Source organism: Dendrobates tinctorius, unplaced genomic scaffold (assembly GCF_039654945.1).
Source record: "Dendrobates tinctorius isolate UK_male_01 unplaced genomic scaffold, ASM3965494v1 ptg000064l, whole genome shotgun sequence".
Taxonomy (NCBI): domain Eukaryota; kingdom Metazoa; phylum Chordata; class Amphibia; order Anura; family Dendrobatidae; genus Dendrobates; species Dendrobates tinctorius.
The window spans coordinates 29,833,287-29,850,199 of record NW_027361732.1 but is presented as its reverse complement, the minus strand read 5'-3'; positions in this window follow the sequence as shown (position 1 = coordinate 29,850,199).

Below are 16,913 nucleotides of genomic sequence, written 5' to 3'. Positions count from 1 at the left end.
GACATTACACGTATATACAAGTCTGGAAACCCCGCCTGCAGTAAGGCGAATTTAAACTATAAGGGAAACCTGGGAAACATTAACAATGGTGGGCCCTGCGATAGGGAATAGGGAAGTAGAGACCTCCTGAGCTCCCCTGAGCCAGTGTCCCTCCACTCCTAATGTTCCCTATGCCGGTTCCGCACCGGGCGCGCAACAGAAACCTAAAAACCCTAGCTCGCCCTGACCTAAACCCTCACTAGGGAATTGGTCAGTGCGGAAACTAATCCCACCACTGCACTAAAACACACATGGGGAAAGATGACAAAACAGGGGAAACACCACTTAGCTTTGATCTGTTGCGTACGCTCCTAGCAACAGATCCCACCACCTGTGTGCATCTTCTCCTCCACCCGGATCCATCACCATAACTGGATCCTTCACCATAGTCAGCCTCGGAGCAGAGTCCACCACCAATTGCAGAAGTCCAGTAACAGAGTCCCAAAGATGAGTTCAGCTCCTGCCCAAAAAGTCAAGCATGCTTGAGTCCAGCTTTCAGCAACCAAGTCCCGCATGCTGAGTGCAACTCTCTCCATAGTCGTCACTCCACCAAGCCATGCAAGCACTTCCTGCCGACACCATAAACTGTGACTCCACCACGTCATGCCAGCCCTTCTTGCAGACCACCTAGCTGCCACTCGTCCCCTCTGCCTGGGCTGCGCAGGACTCATGTTCAGCTCCTTCCTCACCCAGGCTTCCTTGCCAAATGAACACACAATATCAACAACAGTGAATGAACCCACCTGGCTCCCTTTTATAGAGACTAACACCTGACTTTGTAATTGCGTGCACATTAACCCTAAAACTAAGGTGCGATACCGCTCACCACCACCGGGCAACTTAGAATGAAACATCACGTGTAATAATTCTAATGGCCACCGGGGGCAATCACATCACTTTGGCACCTAGCCAAAGGAAAAAAAAAGTTCAACTTTGTCCATTTAAATTGTCAGATCCACCTTGGATCATGACAGCCATTTATTCCATGGCGCTTTACATGTGAAAAAGGGGCAGACATAGACAAGTACACTAAACATGAGCAATACAAGGCACAAGCAAGTACAGAAGGAGAGAGGACCCTTCCCGCGAGGGCTCACAGTCTACAGGGGATGGGTGTGGATACACTAGGAGAGGGTAAAGCAGGTCATGCGGTTCAGTAGACTGAGGATCACTGCAGGTTGTAGGCTTGTCGGAAGAGGTTATTCTTCAGGTTCCGTGGTAGGCGGTAGTCTGATGTGTTGGGGAAGAGAGTTACAGAGTATGGTTGGAGCACGGGAGAAGTCTTGTATGCAGTTGGGGGAAGAAGAGATGAGAGGGGAGTAGAAAAGAAGATGTTGAGAGGATCGAAAGTTGCGTGTAGGTAAGCCCAGGGAGACCGTGTCACAGATTTATGGAGGAGACAGGTTGTGGATGGCTTTGTATGTCATAGTTTTAGGGTTTAGAGAGGAGAGTCTGGGGAATAACGGGGAGACAGGTGGATTAGTCGGGCAGCATAGTTTAAGATAGATTGGAGTGGTGCAAGAGTGCTATAGGGGAGGCCAGAGCGTAGAAGGTTGCAATAGTCGAGGCGGGATATGATGGGGCATGCAAAATCACTTTTGCAGTTTTTTGGTCAAGGAATGTAAGGATGTTTTTGAGTTGGAGTCGGCAGCAGGAGGCAAGGGCTTGGATACGTGGCTTGAAAGAGAGGGCAGAGTCGAGGATCCCCCCAAAGCACCAATCATGCGGGCCTGGGGAAAGTGATCAGCCATTAACATTGATGGATAGTTCTGGTGGAGGAGTACAGTGAGATGGTTGAAAGATGATGAATCCTGTTTAGTCCATGTTCACTTTTAGAAAGCGAGTAGAAAATAAGGTTGAAATAGTGGACAGACATTGTGTGATTTTGGTCAGTAAGGAGGTGATGTCAGGTCGAGATAGTAGATCTGCGTGTCATTGGCATAGAGATGATATTGCAAACCATGGGATTCTATGAGCTGTCCCAGGCCGAAGGTGTAGATGGAGAAGAGTAGGGGTCCTAGAACTGAGCCTTGGGGAACCCCGAAACACAGGAGGCAAGGTGAGAAGGTGGAGTGGGAGAGGGAGACCCTGAATGTCCCTGTAACACCAACACGACGGAAGTTGCCAGTACAACAGTTAGGTCTTTCCGAGTCTGGTGGTTTTTTAAATACTCTGCCAATAACCTCAAACAGGCCATTTGCACCACCGGCCATGCCAGCATCTGCAGGGGTAGCAAAAATAGCAGCCTGTCCACCACCAGCATGATCAGGCACATGGCAGCAAAGCACCTGACTTTGTGGGCCAAACACCAGGCTCCAGGAACAGTGTCTGCGGGTGATACCACTGTTTCTTCCACTGTTGTGCGTGCAAGCAAATCCCCTGTACATGGTGCATACTTAGATGCCTCCTGCCCTGCATCTGTCATTGCACACAAACTCAAATAGCACCATCAACAAGCACGTCCACATCCTTGTCTCAGCGCAGCATTCAGTTGTCCATACGCCAGTCCTTGGAACGCAAGCGGAAATATCCAGTCAACGTCCAGAAGAACACAGTACTAAATTCACACATTTCTCGTCTGCTTGCAGTCGAAATGTTGCCTTTTAGCCTCGTGGAGATGGAAGATTTCTGCAACCTGATTTCAGCTTCCATCAAAAAAAGTACTTTGTCCCCAGTCGTCACTATTTCTTCCGGTGTGCTGTCACGGCATTACAGAAGCACGTGATCCACTACATTACCCTGGCCCTCAACCATGCTGTTACTGGGAAAGTCCACCTAACCACGAACATGTGGACAAGTGCTTGTGGGCGAGGATGGTACATCTCGCTGATAGCACACTGGTTTAACATAATGGAAGCCAGGACCCAGTGGGACATTGTGATGGAACACGTCCTCCTGACGCCGATGATTGCGGGCCCTACATCAATCACTGTTGCCCCCAGTCTACAGCTCCTGCACCTCCTCCTCCTCCTCTTCAGCCTCCATCTACGAATTGAACACATCAGTCACAAGTTGGAAGCACTGCAGCACTGCCTCCACCAAGCGGCAATAGGCTGTGCTGAAGCTAATATGCTTAGGTGACAAACCTTACAATGCTGAAGAGTTGTGGACAGCTCTGAAAGAGCAGTCAGATGTGTAGCTGACACTGCTGAACCTACAGCCAGGCATGGTCGTGTGTGACAGTGACCGGAACCTGGTGGGGGCTCTGAGGTGAGGCGAGCTCACACAGATATCATGCCTGGCCCATGTGCTTAGCCTCGTTGCTCAACGGTTTCTCAAAAGCGACCCGGAGCTGCCAGATCTGCTTGTGAAAGTACGCCGCCCTGCATGCCCATTTTAGAAAGTCAGCTACAGCTTCATCTGCCCTTGATGTGTTTCAGCAACGTTTGCAGTTTCAGGCTCACTAACTGGTGTGTGATGTGCCCACGCATTAGAACTGTTACCTACAAGCTGAAGTTGCCTGCCTCGCTCCATATTCCCTATGCCTTCCTTGTGTCCCTCCTTAAATCCATGGTGCTTAACTGCTTCCATGCTTCCTCCCGTCACACCCCTCTACCCATTAGCACCGAGGACGTCTTTGAGGTGAGGGATATATTTGCCATGAAGAAGGTTAGAGGGAGAACTTTTTTTTGATTGATTGGAAACGTTTTGGTCCTGAGGAGAGATCGCGGGAGCCCCAGGAGAACATTCATGCACCCCGTATTCTTGGGAGGTTCCTCTCCGGTATTAAGGAGGGTGTAAGGGAGGTGGTACTGTCACTGCTGCTGCCATCCGGTCCCTCTCTGCTCCCGCACTCCCTGTGTTCCTAGATCCTGATGGGTTGGTGGGTTGAGGTCGTGCCGGGGCTCCTCTGTACTTCCGGTCTCATGGCCACCCCGGGATTCTTGCTGACCGTGCATGCTCCCTGTGCACCTTAGGCCACTGCCGCATGCTTTCCTGACACTTTATGCTGTGGCTAGATCCTGACCTGGGAGTGCCATTCTCCTATCAGTGTCTGGTGCCGGGTATATCAGGCAACTTCCTCCTTGAAGAGGCTCTGGAGCTGATGTTTACTCAGATCCCCTGTGCTGGCTGTGTGTTTGACTCCCCTGCCTGTATCTTTTGCTGGCTCTGCTCAGCCTGAAGCTGTCTGCTTGTTTGGCACTCCTGTCTGTCGATTGGGCTATTTTGCTCTGCCTGTGCTGTATGCGTGTCTAGTACCTCCTTCTAGTAAGATTGGGCTCACTTGCTATTCCTGTGCTGCATCTTTAGGACAAGTCCTCACCCTGGTCCCCAGAGGTCCTTGGGATCCGTTCAGTCTCCTCATCCTTGGGTTCTTGGATCTGGTTCCTCTCACCCTGCCTTCCTTCTCAAGATCCAACACCTCTACTTGTTCTATGCACTGACTCCTTGCTTCCTCTCTGCTCTCTGTCTCCTCCATGCTACTCTTAGTGCCTTCCCCAATATGAGCTGCCCCCTTGGTACCGACTGTTGTGGTATCAACTCCCCTGGGCCTGCCCTTGACACTCCCTGTATAGGGGGCGGCCTCACTAAGTCAGCTCACTCAGGGGAGGTTTGGTTTCCTGACCCAGAGGGTCCACTCTAGGAGTTGTTACATTAGCCTTTACTGGCTATTAAAATGGGGGACCCCCCAAAAAAAGACATGGGGTCCCCCTATAATTAATAACCAGCAAAGGCTATGCAGACAGCTGTGGGCTGATATTAATAGCCTAGGAAGGGGCCATGGATACTGCCCCCCAGGCTAAAAACATCAGCTCTCAGCCGCCCCAGAAAAGACACATCTCTAAGATGCACCAATTCTGGCACATAGCCATTCTTCCCACTTGTCCTATAGCGGTGGCAAGTGGGGTGATAGTTGGGGTTGATGTCCCCTTTGTATTGTCAGGTGACATCAAGTCCCAAGGTTAGTAATGGAGAGGCGTCAATAAGACGCCCCCATTACTAACCCCATAGCCACATTGTAAGAAAACACAGACACCCAGAAAAAAGTACTTTAATTGAAAGAAAGACACAGCCTCCTTTAATATTCTTAATTAAACCATACTTACTGCCTTGCCTATTTCCCCGATGCCCTAGTCATCAGTAAAAGAGGTAAAAAAAACAAACATCAAAATTCCTCACCTTTCCGCAGAGATGCTTTTAATCCATTTGTCCCACGACGGGTCTATCTCTGCTACATCTAGATGGCAGGCGGCATGGATGCATGATGCATCCATGTAGCCTGTAATCCAGCAGAGACACTGAGCAGTGTGTCCTCAGTGTCTGCCTGTGAACTGCTATTCCTGTCTGAGTGCATCGCAAGCGTAAGAAAGTTCTCCTGCTTGCAGTGTCGTCTGAGAGGTCCTGCGAGTTCACGGCCAATGAACTCACTTCACCTAGGCAAAACTGCTCCAGCTCCATCAAGTTAGATGGTTTCCTCTGGTGAATAGCAATCTTCAAGTCTGAGCACAGATTCTCAATTGGATTACGGTCTGGGCTTTGACAAGGTGACCAAACTTACAAGAAAAACCCATTAAAATATAACCTAAAATTGCTCAATCAGAGCCAAACAAAATTGTAATTACAGTTAATATGCAAAACGTGAACCAGTGCACGATCCTAGAGCTATTAGCATAAAGTGATAGCAGGGTGCTCTATCCATACTTCAACCTAATGCACCCCTTCCTAGCTGCGGAGGCTGGCACCCTATAAAGAAATGCAATAATGGCGACCCCGCTCGTATGTCATCTGTCCCTAAGCTAGCCTATAATTCCCTGGAAAAAAACGGACAGAGATTACCATTTCCTAGTTAACTACATACTAAATCATACTGCAGGTTATACAAGTGAAACAAATAGTTACTCCAATTCTTTTGACGGGTGACAAGACAACTTAATATCATATCATACGTGTAAAGAAACAGATGCACATAGATAGTAGTGTAAGATGTTTTCACAGTGTCTCATAAATGTAAATGTTTGGCTGAGTAGCCACTATAAGTAATCCTTAAAGTCTGCCCACATACCATCACATACTTTTCACTACAAAGAACATCATATAAAATGGTACAATGTTGTGCCACCAAAAGCAATAATAGATGTCCCCCCCAGGGGAGGCGAGCATATACATAAATATATATATATATAATATTTTAATAATTGTACATATGGTAAAAATAGACAAAAAAACAGCCATGTTACTCATCCTTGGATGCATATGTTCCGCCCCCCCCCCACCTTGGCAGCTCGACACGTTTCCCCACCGGATACAATTTCATCAGGAGATCTATAGTGTGACACACTTCTCTGTCAGGTATGTTGGGGTACCATGTTCTTTCCATTTGATGATAATGGATTTGTTGGTTCTCCGGGGGATCATCAGAGATTGGGATTTTTTTTATGACCCAACCCTGACTTGTACTTCTCAACAACTTTGTTCCTGACGTGGTGTTTGGAGATCTCCTTGATGTTCATGGTGTTTGGTTAGTGGTGTCTCTTGCTTAATGATGTTGCAGCCTCTGTGGCCTCTCAGAAAAGGTGTGTATATACTGACAGGCCATGTGACACTTAGATTGCACACAGGTGGACTTCATGTCACTAAGAATGTGACTTATCAAGGTAATTGTTTATGCCAGAAATTCTTAGGGGCTTCATAGCAAAGAGGTAAATACCTATGCACATGTTAATTTGTAGTTATTTGATCGCATAAATTTAGTTTATGCTTATATTTTTTCACTTCACCAACTTAGACTATTTAGTGCTGATGCATCACATGCACACTGGATTACAAAAATATTTAAACACAGGTTGTAATGTAACAAATAAGTAAAAAGCCATTGTATATTACCTTACATTTGACACTTGCTTTAATTAGGTTTTTTTTTACCTTCAGTGGGCACATACAAGATGCAAGAGAGCATGTACAATCCGAGAATAAATGGAATTTTCTTCTTCTTAGTCAATATTTAACAGTACAGTACTCCAAATGAAGCCCACAAGCTGTCCCACTCAATAGAAGAGTCAGAGAACAGCAAAAAGTAAACTTACTTCCTAGAAGGCAGATCCATTAGTCTAGGTCATTTTTCAGCTGTGTACTTGTCGATACATGGTCACTCTATTGCCAATATTTCGGGAATACAGGACTTAGTTTATCTGCAGTGAAAGCAATACAAATATTTGTAAAAGTGGAATCGCTTGCTTGTATAAAAAAGACAAAAGCAATATATCGATTCTGCTTTATTTTTTGGAGTGGATTATTGTCTAATGTGTAAGAAACACCAAGCTGTAATACCAGAGCATACTGTTCACAGCATTCAGAGATTTATGAATAGCTACAACAGAGAATATTTCTTCTGTCACACATCAATGTTGCGTCTACACAACTTTATTCCATTGGGAATAAAATTCTAAATATTTGACAAATATTCTCATTTAAGTAATACATCATAGGAAACACTACGACAATAAGCAGCAGGACAGTGAATGGATTTTTTTTTTAGGATTAGCGGGATAAAATATGCTGCTGTTTTTACTATGTTACTGCACAAGCTCCTAGGGCCAGATTCAATATTTTTTGATGAGAGTGATTGAAGAAAACTGCCGTTCACGTCAGTGCCAGTTTTCACAGTGGGATCAGATGCTTCAGACAATATCAGGTCCTTTCCTGTGCTTCATTACTGAAGTCTAGTAACACACAACATAGCTTATCTCCAACCTTTTCACAGCCTGCCTCCTCCACAAAAATGTATGGAAGAGATAGTCTTATCAAAAAGTAATAAAGCTTATAACACTGTCTGAAACCGTAAAAAAAAACATTTATACCAGAGGGAAACAAGACAAAACTTTTGTAAAAAGAAGGTTTGTATTACTAATTGAAGTATATACCATATATAGTTTTTTTTTTCCATAATTCAATAGTGGATGCAAAGATAATATAAACTTTTAAAAGAAATCCTTTTTCCCCTATACTTGGTTATTACCCTCTGCATGTGAAAGAGCTTTCGGTTTACATCAACTGAACGATTAGGGGTCTCTTGAAATCCTATCTCGCACATTTAGGTCATATCCCCAAGGTATGCCACCAATATCTGATAGATGGCTCTAGTTTCGAGAAGCAGGGCCCTTCTTTTGCCAGCTATATTGCTGTAAACTCTCTCTATTCCCTTCTATGTGAGTTCCAAAAACAAGCGTTTTTTTTTTTTAGAAGTGTTTGTCTTCATGAGACTCCACTTTATCCCACTTGTACCACATCAGAGTCATAGAGGTCTATAGAGAGTGGGGAGATTTTGGAAGAAAGACAATCGTGAATTGCTAAATTTACATAATAACTTAGCTATAAAAAGAGTATGTATAAAGAAGTGAGGAGGGAAATAACGTGATTTATATTGCAAATCAGAGCTGTCAAAAATATACTGCATACGCAAGAACTCAAACCTGTAATAGAAAACTAGTTCCCACTGTATCATAAGGATATCACGCACTGCCTGTCAGAAAAGGAAATGCTTGTAAGACACTTAGCAGCCCATCCCTGCAAAAATAACATTACAATAGGATGGAAAAATGTACATTGAAAACATTTCTTCTTTAGCTTACAAAAAAGCAAACTATAATATCAGTCATACTTCCAGAATTAATTCAAATATTTCAAGGGAACTTGTCACATGAAAAAAGGCTATTAACCTCCACATATGACGTCAATCTGCATATCAATAGCGCTCTGAACCTGCCGTGTGCCCACACTTAGACCCCCACTGACGGGAGGAAATTAAATGTATTCCTTCCAGTAACGTTCAGGTTTCCGTCACAGGGGCTGTTTCTCACTCCCTGGGCACGTTGGGCCGCAATTGGCCGGTGGAAGGGAGGTAACTCTACTTCTTCGAGTGCCTCAGGGTCTTCTCCTGCATCTGGCAGATTAGGCATCCTGGACAGCGCATCAGCATTGGCATTCTTGTGCCCTGCTCAGTACTTGATGGTAAATTCATAGTTAGACAGCTGAGCCATCCATCGCTGCTCCAGTGCACCTAGCTTTGCAGTTTCCAAGTGAGTCAACGGGTTGTTATCCGTGAAGATGGTAAACTTGGCTGAAGCTAGGTAATGCTTGAATCGTTCAGTCACAGCCCAGACTATGGCAAGGGACTCCAGCTTGAAGGAACTGTAGTTGTCAGGGTTCCTTTCAGTGGGACGAAGCTTCCTGCTGGTGTAGGAGATCACTCTTTCTTTGCCATTCTGTAACTGTGACAGTACTGCTCCCAGTCCCACGTTGCTGGCATCAGTATACAGAACAAAGGGTTGGTCATAATCTGGGTAGGCCAGAACTTCATCTCCTGTGAGAGCCATCTTCAGTCGAGTGAAGGACCTCTCCAGCTCCTCATTCCATTCGAATGTAGGACTCTGCTTTCTGGCCTTCTTGGGCTGACCCACCAGAAGATTTTGCATAGGAGTAGCTATCTCAGTGAAGCCTTTGATGAACCTTGAGTAGTAGCCTACCAGCCCAAGGAATTGACGTACTTCATGGAGGTTGCTGGGCTTCTGCCAGGCCCGGATGACTGTGACTTTGTCAGAATCCGGTGCCACACCTTCTGCACTCACTACAAGACCGAGGTAGGGAACCTTGGGCTTCAGGAGGTGGCATTTGGAAGTCTTCACCTTCAGGCCAAAGTTGGACAAGGCTTCAAACACCTCAGCCAGGTGTTTCAGATGGTCTTCATAAGTCTTGGAGAAAACAATGACATCATCAAGGTACAACAGGACTGTCTCGAAGTTCTTGTGTCCCAGACAGCACTCCATCAGCCGTTGGAATGTCCCTCAAGCGGTGCAGAGCCCGAATGGCATGTAGTTGAACTCACAGAGACCCATTGGGGTGGTAAACGCTGTTTTCTCCTTGTCTGCCTCTGCCACGGGAACCTGCCAACACCCACTAGTGAAATCCAAGGTGGAAAAATAGTTAGCAGTTTTAAGTGCTGCTAATGACTCTTCAATTCTGGGTAATGGATAGGCATCCTTATGTGTAATGCTGTTAATTTTTCTGTAATCAACACACATTCTCATGGTACCATCTTTCTTTTTCACAAATACTATTGGAGCTGCCCAGGGGCTACAACTGTCCTTGATCACCCCAGCTTCCTTCATTTCCCGCAACATACTTAAAGCACACTGGTATTGTGTTGGGGGTATAGGCCGGTACCTTTCTTTCATGGGTGGATGGTCTCCAGTGGGGATATGGTGTTGAACCCCTTTTGCCTTCCCAAAATCTAGAGGGTGTTTACTGAATACCCGCTCATATTCCTGAGTCACTCGGTAAACCCCATTCTTTTGGTATGAAGGGGTGGAGTCAGTCCCCACCTGCAGTTGCTTGCACCACTCCTCCAGCGGCTTTACAGAGCCATTGTCCTCCACCTGGATGGATGAGACCAAGGGCTCTGCTGCCCGTATTGCATTGTTACTGACAGAAAGCAGCTTAGCAACTGTGGCATACCGAGGTGTTGTGGCCTCCTCCTCCCCACAATTCAAGAGGCGTACAGGTACTCTCCCTTTGCGAACATCAACTACCCCTCTTGCTGTCAGGACAGTGGGCTGGCTATCAGAGTACACTGGTTGTACCACTGCCTGGTAATTCTTTCCTCTGAGGCCTATGGCTGCCCGACACCAAATCAACATTTCACATCTGGGGGGTATTGCAATTGGGAAAGAATCACTCACTATGACGCTGCCAATAATCTCCGCCAGAGAGTTCTACCTGCTGTCTTTGCATCAGGGCCTTGATCTCCTTCTGCAGGACTCGTTGTTCACTGGAACCAGCAGTCTCAGCCACCTGTTGCAACAAGACATAACCTCGGAAAGACAATTTTCAAACACATTGGTACCTAGAGTCATCATTGGGTTACATTCTCGTCGATCAATATCCATAACTATCAGACCTTGAGATTTTAACTCTACTCAACCCACTTTAACAGTAATTTCTTTACATCCTATCTGCGGTAAAGACTGACCATTACTAGCAACTACCGTCAATTCTTCAGTTGGGCCACGGGTAAGTTCAGAGTCAGCCCAATACCGCTTGTAAAGGATATACGGCATAGTGGTCACCTGAGAGCCAGTGTCCAGCAAAGCGTTTATGGGGATGCCATCAGTCACCACTGGGAGGACCAGTCGCCCCCCAACATACTTGGCTCGCCAGTTCCTTGGACCTTGTGGTCCTACTCCTGGGGGTTGGCACTCTGCCCCAGGGGTTACTCATTTAATGGACAGAATCTTGCAAGGTGGCCTGCTTTGTGGCAGTGACGACAGATGGAACGTCCGTTCTGGTCATAGCAATCACTGTTCCTAGCTCGGAGTGGCTGGATCCTCTTCCTCCGCATCCACGGGACATCCTCTGGACTGGAGGCCAACTGGATCTTCTCCTTGGAGAACTCCTGCAGGGACTGCACGGTTTTGGCAAGTGCAGCCATACCTTTGGTCAACTCCTGGACCTGAAGACACAGTTCTGAAAATGGGTCATTGTCTAGAGTCTGTGCATCAGCCTCCACAGGGCTGAGGGGGAAAGATGTTGTTTCCTGGTGGTAGGTGATCGCTGGGCGCCTAGGGGGCACTGGTCGGCTGACAGTTGGTTCATGCAGCACCCGGATAGCCCTGTCCTTGAAGTCTGCAAAATCCAGGTCAGGGTTCTGCAGGGCTATAATGCGCAGCTGTGCTCTGTGGGTACTGGATAGGAGTCCTTCAATAAACTGCTCCTTTAACAGTCTGTCTCCGTCCTGCACACTGTCTGGATATATCTGCTTTATGGCTCGCAGTGCCTCCTGCAGGTTAAGAGCATAGTCCCGTATACTGTCCTGCGCTCTCTGCTTACATCCAAAGAATCTCATCTTTATTTCAGCTGCAGTGCCGGTGTCAAAGGTGCTTCTGAGCTTAGCCAGAATATTTTTAACAGTTTGTTTATCAGTGTCCTGCCAGGCTTTTACTTCTCTCTGCGCTGCACCTGTTAGCTGCCCAATAAGAATGTTCACTTTCAGACTTTCAGACAGAGGATACACTTCAAGCAAGCTGCACAGTCTCTCTTTGAAGTCACTCAGGGTATGTGACTCCCCTGAATACTGCGGTAGCCATGCTGCTCCCGGTATGAAAGACAGACCGCTGCGGTGGGTGCTATTGGAGCCGCAGCCACGTTGGGCCCTGCATCTTGCGGCGCTGGGAGGTTAGCGGGAGCGTCCGCCGCTGCATTGGCGTTGTCCTCAGACATTTTCTCTCCCCCCTAGTTAATGTGGGCCAGGCCTCAGGGTTGAGCAGGCTTACCTGCTGCAGCTTTGCAGGCTGGATGATTGGGGCTCACTGGGGCTGCAGGCCTCTGCTCCTCCCACTTCTCGCGCTCTGTCCTCTTCCCGCGTGACACTTCACTTCTTCGCGCTCTTCAGCTGGCTACGCCCACGGCGGCCCGCCTCTTTGGTTTCCCGCGAGCGCCAAGCAGCGGGATAATGGCGGCAATGACACAAACAGTCTAATGCACACAACACAGTCTCTGGCAAACAGGACCCGGGACACCGGGCTCCGTAAATCCTGTTCGTGACGCCAAAATGGATCGCCCGCTAGGGTAGTGGGGTACTCGGTACCGGGCCGGTATTTCACTGGGAAGCGTCACAGTAGCAGTGACCCGGTCCGTGTCCCTGGGCGTCCATGTAAGGGAGTGAAGTGATGGAATAAAGTTTATGAATAGATGATTCGTGACGCCACCTGTGGTGTTCGGCAAATGTTAAGCCGACGCTGCAGACAGATCCTCTGGGACAGATGGTGTAGTGCAGCAATGATGTTATAGCCCTCCACAGGAAGGGCTGTAGTCCCAGGGCAGTGTAGGTGGGTGTTGGGAAGGAAGGTGCAGTGTCAGGCACAGAGATGTAGCAGTGCCGGGGAGGTTGCAGCAAGAAGTCAAGGACACATTAGGTTGCAGTTTCTTTACCTTTACTTACAAATGCAGTCCAGGGTCCTGAGTACAGATGGCACAGGAGCTGGTTAGCCTAGAAGCAAATCAGGAATCACTCTGGCAAATGGGTTGTGCAGTCTCCTTACTAGCGCTCTGTATGAAGTACTCCCAGTACTGAGTTACACTGGAGTTTCTCCTTTCTGATGTTATCCACACTCAACTCGCATGGCAGACAGCCGTAGCCTTCTATCTATCTTGGCTCACCCGTCACTGTTGTGCCTCCGAGGATTATGTGGGAATAGGGCATTTACAGCTTCCTGTTCCTCTGGTTTCTGGTGCAGGACCGATAGTATCCATACACCCTTGGAGACCAGGCTCCAGATCATGCGCTATCACTGGGACTGAGCTCTCCACTTTCCTCAGTCTCCCCAGCTCTTCTCATCCACGTCTGCACACGACGCCCTCCTCACACTGACTAATTTCCCCTCCTGGCCCTCAGAGAGCACTCCTCCCCCAATTCTGGTTCAGAGCTCCCTCTGCTGGCCGGGAGTGGGAACTGTGTTGCATGTTATGGTTAACTGCCAGAGAGACCCTTCATTGCTTCCAGGCATGACATCACTCTCCCTAGGAGGAAGGCAATGCCACTGTGGTGACCATACTCCTGGGGGCACCACACTTACCTCTTCCCGTTCCTCCTATGCAGCGACTTCCGCATCTTCTGACTCTGTGATGTTTCAGATCAGAGGCCGTGATGACATGACTAGTGTGCGCCCATTATATATGGAGTAATATATGGGGTCCATCATTTATGGAGCAATATATTGGGCCCATCATATAATGTATGGAGCATTATATGGGCTCAACATATACTGTATGGAGCGATATATGGGGCCCATCATATACTGCATGGAGCATTATATGGGGCCCATTATGTATGGAGCAATATATGGAGCCCATTGTACTGTATGAAGCAATATATGGGATCAATATACTGTTTGGAGCATTATATGGGGCTCATTATGTTGTATGAAGCAATATATGGGGCTCATTGTTCTCTATGGAGCAATATATGAGGTTCATTATACTGTATGGGGCATTATATGGGGTCCATTATTCCGTATGGAGCAATATATGTGGCTAATTATACTGTATGGAGCATTATATGGGGCTCATTATTCTGTATGGAGCATTACATGGAGCTCATTATACTGTATGGAGCATTATATGGGGCTCATTATACTGTATGGAGGACTATACTGTTGGGTTTCTGAGCTATTGTAGAATTTACAATAGACATCACTCATATAATGTAAGAAGTGAAATCTTTGGCATTGTACTATACATATTTTTCTCTGCCGTATCTGTGCATCATGAATTATGGTATATATGTTAAAGGGGCCCACTGAGACTCTTTCGCCCGGGGCCCATGAAAACCTGGAGCCGGCCCTGCTAAGAGTTGTATCCCAATACTTCTGTCCAAATTGTGTATGTTATATATCTCTTTTCCATTACATGCACTCAACATTACTGTGATTCTCCTTTTCAGTTAGCTTATGTTACAGGGAAGGAATGTGCATTCCAGACATTAGTAAGTTCCTTCTCAATATTTACTTCAAGTTTTACCAAACTAGGACAGAGTATCACTTCTGTGAGCTGAAAAAACAGAGTTTCAATAACAAAGAAATATATAGTAGATGCAAGATGTTGTTTGTGATATTCCTAGGCAAGGACACTCTTGAAGTTTAATAGATTCTTTATTACTGTATATTTAAAAGCGAAGTCTTCTGCTCTTTGGGGTGTTTACAGTCTGCCAACTCTTAGCTCAATTATAAAGCTCACTCACTTGAAAGTAATTTGAAGATCGATCTGTGTTAGTTCTTGTCACTGGGAGTTTGAGACTGTATGTCTTATGGAGGAGGGGAATGTCTTGCTGAGTTGTGAACTTCTAAGAACCTGATGATATGGCTAATTTAAAAACTGCATGTGGATGCTTTCCTCTGAAATACATTACTGAGCAAGCCGCAACAAAATGTGATTGGGATTGACAGATGAAAATCTAAGAATTAAAAAGAACAAAGTCCAAAAATATATGCGCTGAGCATGACATGATCAATACAGCTCTTCTTAATAAAGTATAATACATTTTTTTTTGCTTTTATGCAATCTGCTTAAGGAAATAATGGTCTGTAAAATACAGAAATTATGAACGCTGCGATTGTAAAAATTCAATATCTGACCTTATCTCTACCTGAGTCCACAACTGTCACAGTGTGACCCAGAGACCCAGATGAGTGGTGACATCAATAACTTTACTGCACTTCACAGTCTCTGTGTTTCACGGAGTGCACCGTGAACCGGGAGTGGTTGCTGCTAAAGCCTGTGGAGTCTCAGAATGAGGCTCCATGGGCTTTGGATGATGGATTCGGGGAATGTTGTTGAAGTGCTGGACTACATTGGATTTTAGTAGAAACTTTTTTTATAATAACTTGGTGAACATGAGACAGTGTTTTGTTACAATTTTTATCTTTATGTTTTTCAGGTTTCCCTTTGAGGACTACATCGGAATCACCGGACCACGTCAGATTTTTTTTTTATATAAATTGGCGAACCGGGGAAAGAGTTGGTGAGTGTTTTTAAATAAAATATTTTTGTGTGTTGCTTTTTAGTACTGGGTTAGGCCGGTTTCACATTTGCGCTTTATGGCGCAGCGACGGCCGCCGCCTACTAGCGCACATGGACGCTTGCGTTCTGCGCACCCTATCTTTAGCATAGGGTGCGCAGATCGTGCGCTGGCCGTGCGCTAGCAGGATTTTGCCATGCGCTGCGCACTTTTGAAGGTGTGCCCGTGCGTGCCGAAATGCAACATGCTGCGTTCGGCGCACACGGGCGCACCTTCAAAAGTGCGCAGTGCACGGCAAAATCCTGCTAGCGCACGGCCAGCGCACGATCTGCGCACCCTATGCTAAAGATAGGGTGCGCAGATCGCAAGCGTCCATGTGCGCTAGTAGGTGGCGATGACCGGATGGGGCGGGCAGAGAGCCGGCAGGGGGCGGGGCTTAGCTGCGGCCGTGCGCAGGCCGTCGCTGCGCCATAAAGCGCAATATGAACAGCACTAGAATATCCACTTCCTAAATTGTACAACCAGCCAATGGATAGAATAATTAAAATATACCTTTTATTAGATTAATGTAAAATAAAGTGCAAGGTGCTCAAGTTACATCAAACACGACAAAGAAGAACACATAAATGGAACAAGCTAGTATTGCCCATCATTACTAAGTATCCCAAAATATCCAAATGTTCATTGGGTGCTTAGAATAAATCAAATACGGCCAACCTCATCCAAAGGCATAGAGTACATAATTCTCAAGATAATCTCTATGCTTAACATATCATAACATTAGCCATCTCTTATTGGAAATAGGTGTCATGCCATCAATCTATTCCCAAGTTAGGCATAACCGTATCCCTCTCCTAATCAGGAGTACCATATAATACAAGGCACAATACTGCTACACAACATAAATAAGAACCACACAGCCTCAATTGCCGCATTTGCTATAATATATCAATATAACAATATCTTCTTGTTTGATAATAAGGTCTTCCACCAGCTCAGGGGTACCGCGATGGGGAGTCCCTGTGCCCCTACGTATGCAAATTTGCTCCTGGGCTGGTGGGAGGAGAATATAGTATTCAGTGATACATCCACTGAGTTCAGCGAGAAGATAGTGATGTGGGTACGTTACATAGACGACGTGTTCGTCATATGGAGAGGTGCAGAGGTTGACTTTGGTCAGTTCGTTAGAGGACTGAATGATAATGAGATAGGCTTGCATTTTACCTATGAGGTCAATAAATGCAGTCTGACATTCCTAGACATCCTAGTCCAAAAGAATGATAATGGTGAGCTTATGACAAAAAACTACCGTAAACCTACGGCTACAAATTCCCTTTTGAGATGGGAAAGTGGGCATCCTAATTCC